Here is a 2,386-nt window from a genome sequence, read left to right as displayed (position 1 = left end):
AAAGGTTTGATTCCACAATGGGGTGCAAAACTGGACAAAATTCATTTATGCACCTTGTGTATCCAATCACACTTGGCCAATAAAGAATTGAATTGAATTCTATTCTTCTATTCTGAATTCTATTCTATTCTTCTATTTTATTCTATTCTATTCTCTATTTTCTCTATTGTATTCTATTTTCTATTCTAAAGAAACATCTGAGTTTTAACAACAGACACTTGGAGCTCAATTGTGGTCGTAACTCGAGGACTACCCGTACTTAATACGGCAATAATGGAGCTTCCACATTCGGGCTGCAGAACCACTAGAGGGCGGAAAAGGGGAAATTGTCTCTGCTGCCACCCAGCGGTCGGCCACGCCGGTGCAGCTCAGAGAGAGTGAAGAGCTGGCGCGGTGACGTCACCAACCGTCACCGTCCTCGCCCGCTGAAGTAAAGAGACCTGGCTAATTCGACGCCCAAAATCACCTCCGCTGCCACGCTTTGTGCTTCAGGGAAAGAGGGGCCTGGCCCGTCTTCCCCGCCTTCCCCTCAACCACCGGACCGAAACTCCGTTTAATCTGCCCACCCCTCAAAACTCTCTCCCCTCAACCGGCGCCGCCAGCGCGAGCGGTTCCAATAACTCTCCGCGCATGCGCCTAACTTCTCCCGCCGCCGCCCCCGCCGAAGACTTTCCCCCAGCCAATCGGGGCGAAGCGCGAGCCGGTTGCCTAGGGAGACGCTCGATTGACGGCAGGCGGCCGTAAAGCGCGGTGTCGAGCGGATCCCGCCTTTTTTTTCGCGACAATCCCGCCGGGTGCAGATTCATGGCTTCGGCGGCGGCCGTGATAGCGGCGGGCGGCGGCCCGGTGCTGAACGGGGCGGACGCGGCGGGGCTGAAGGAAGCGGTGGGCATGTACGAGCAACTTCGTGCCGAGTGGAACCGCATACGCCACTCACCCCCCCCCCCAAATGATACGAAATCGTGGAATATTAAAATACGTTAATGTTGCCGACTTGGGCAGCCTTATAAATCTGGAATAGATCCCAAAATTGACTAAACAGCAGCTTATTTTGGCAAGTGAGTATTTTTCAAGCAGGCGCGTAGCTAGCTGGGATACCTTCTAATTTTGAAATTAGCGGGCATCCACCTGTTCGGGCATCCACTGACCTGCTACCTGCCAGGTCCCTGCCGCATCACCAGCCATCCCATTAAAAGTGGCTGGGGCTGTCGGTGAGTCAACAGCGGATCAGAGGAGGAGCCGCTGCGGGACAGATGATAGTTGCTCTTTAAAAATTACGATTTAAAATTAAACCGAGTTGATTTAAATCAAGCATTTTTACTAGGTGGTTTAAATCTTGATTTAAATCAACTTGGTTTAAATCAGGAGTCCCCAAACTTGGCAACTTGAAGACTTGTGGACTTCAACTCCCAGAATTCTCCAGCTGGCTGGAGAATTCTGGGTGTTGGAAGTCCACAAGTCTTCAAGTTGCCCAGTTTGAAGACCTCTGGTTTAAATCAAATCCACCCTGGTGTTGGGCCTGTGCTTTTCTGCTGTCCTTGGTGGTTGTGTCTTCTTTTTTGTTCATGCCCTGCGCCTTCTTATCTTCCCTCTCCAGGAGACATTTTAGAAATCGGAGCCCAGTGGAGCATCCTGAAGAAAGACATTCCGTCTTTTGAAAGATATATGGCCCAGCTCAAATGCTACTACTTTGACAAGTAAATATGTTGACCTTTGGGGAGTTTTGAGGGGATGTCATCGCTCGCACTACCCCGGAAGCCGTGGGATGCTGTGGAAACTGTCAAAAAATATTCTGTCTGGGGTATGGGGTGAAATAGAATAGAATAGCAGAGTTGGAAGGGACCTTGGAGATCTTCTAGTCCAACCCTCTGCTTGTTAAAGGAATCCTGCAGTCATTGAGCAAATCTGATCTCTCCCATCGACTTTCCTTCTTGGAAACCAGCTGGGAAGGTTTTCACAAGGGTGATCACGTGACCTCGGGTGGTCGTAAGTGTGAAAAATTTGTCCTAATAGCAATAGGAATAGCAGTTAGACTTATATACCGCTTCATAAGGCTTTCAGCCCTCTCTAAGCAGTTTACAGAGTCAGCATATCGCCCCCACAGTCTGGATCCTCATTTCACCCACCTCGGAAGGATGGAAGGCTGAGTCAACCTTGAGCCGGTGAGATTTGAACAGCCGAACTGCAGATAGCAGTTCAGCTGAAGTGGCTGCAGTACAGCACTCTAAACTCTGCGCCACCTCGGCTCTAAGTCATTTTCCCCCCAGTGCTTGTTGAAGGGTCACTAAATGAATGGTTGTAACAGCCCTGAGAAAACATAACAAGCGTCTCACTTAGCGACAGGGCTCAATGGTGGCTGTAATTTGAGGACTAGCTGCATTTTGCA

The 2,386-nt window shown here is 49.8% G+C and overlaps 1 long non-coding RNA gene across 1 annotated transcript; it reads left to right on the top strand.

The window, feature by feature from the left end:
• Positions 1 to 937: 937 nt before the first annotated feature.
• Positions 938 to 1,702, top strand: LOC148042896 (uncharacterized). The gene is made up of 2 exons (XR_015698350.1): positions 938 to 1,058; positions 1,598 to 1,702. It is a non-coding gene; the product is annotated as an uncharacterized LOC148042896 (long non-coding RNA).
• The last annotated feature ends 684 nt before the right edge of the window (positions 1,703 to 2,386 follow it).

This window comes from Thamnophis sirtalis, unplaced genomic scaffold, assembly GCF_051295495.1.
Source record: "Thamnophis sirtalis isolate CommonGarterSnake01/CBP01778 unplaced genomic scaffold, rThaSir2_p1.2 scaffold_13, whole genome shotgun sequence".
In the NCBI taxonomy this organism is placed as follows: domain Eukaryota; kingdom Metazoa; phylum Chordata; class Lepidosauria; order Squamata; family Natricidae; genus Thamnophis; species Thamnophis sirtalis.
Note: the sequence above shows the minus strand (reverse complement) of the source record. Positions and strands in the feature narration are given on the sequence as shown.